We start from the raw sequence: 844 nt of genomic DNA on the forward strand, positions 1-844 counted from the left end.
TTGTTTTTTTATACCCCCGCTCCGAAGGAGAGAGGGTATACTGTTTTACCCTTGTGTGTCTGTCTGTCTGTCTGTCTGTCCGTCCGTAACAAAAAATTCTGTCGCATTTATCTCAGCAACTATTTATCGCAGATGCTTGAAATTTTAACACAGTGTTTGTTAAGGCATGCCATATCGTGGGATATATTTTTGTACCAATCGAACGTCATCTTCCTGTTAAATGAGTACTTTGTTTATTTTTAGCAAAACTTTTCAAACAAATTTCCGTCAAAGAATTCTCAGCAACTGTTTATCGCAGATGCTTGAAATTTTTACATAGTATTTTTATAGGCATGCTATATCGTGGGATGTATTTTTGTACCAATCAGACGTCAACTTCCTGTTAAATGACGACTTTGTTTATTTCTTGCCAACATTTTCAAACAAATTTCCTTCAAAGAATTCTCAGCAACTATTTATCGCAGATGCTTGAAATTTTAACACACTATTTGTTTAAGCATGCCATGTTGTGGGATATATTTTTGTATCAATCGGACGTCAACTTCCTGTTAAATGACGACTTTGCTTATTTTTTAACAAAAATTTTCAAACAAATTTTCGTCAAAGATTTCTCAGCAACTATTTATTGCAGATGCTTGAAATTTTTACACAATATTTGTATAGGCATGCCATATCGTGGGATATATAAATTTTGTACCAATCAGGTGTCAACTTCCTGTTAAATGACGACTTTGTTTATTATTAGCCAAAATTTTCAAACAAATTTTCGTCAAAGATTTCTCAGCAGCTATTTATCGCAGATGCTTAAAATTTTCACACACTATTTGTTTAGGCATGCCATATT

Source organism: Crassostrea angulata, chromosome 9 (assembly GCF_025612915.1).
Source record: "Crassostrea angulata isolate pt1a10 chromosome 9, ASM2561291v2, whole genome shotgun sequence".
Classification (NCBI taxonomy): domain Eukaryota; kingdom Metazoa; phylum Mollusca; class Bivalvia; order Ostreida; family Ostreidae; genus Magallana; species Magallana angulata.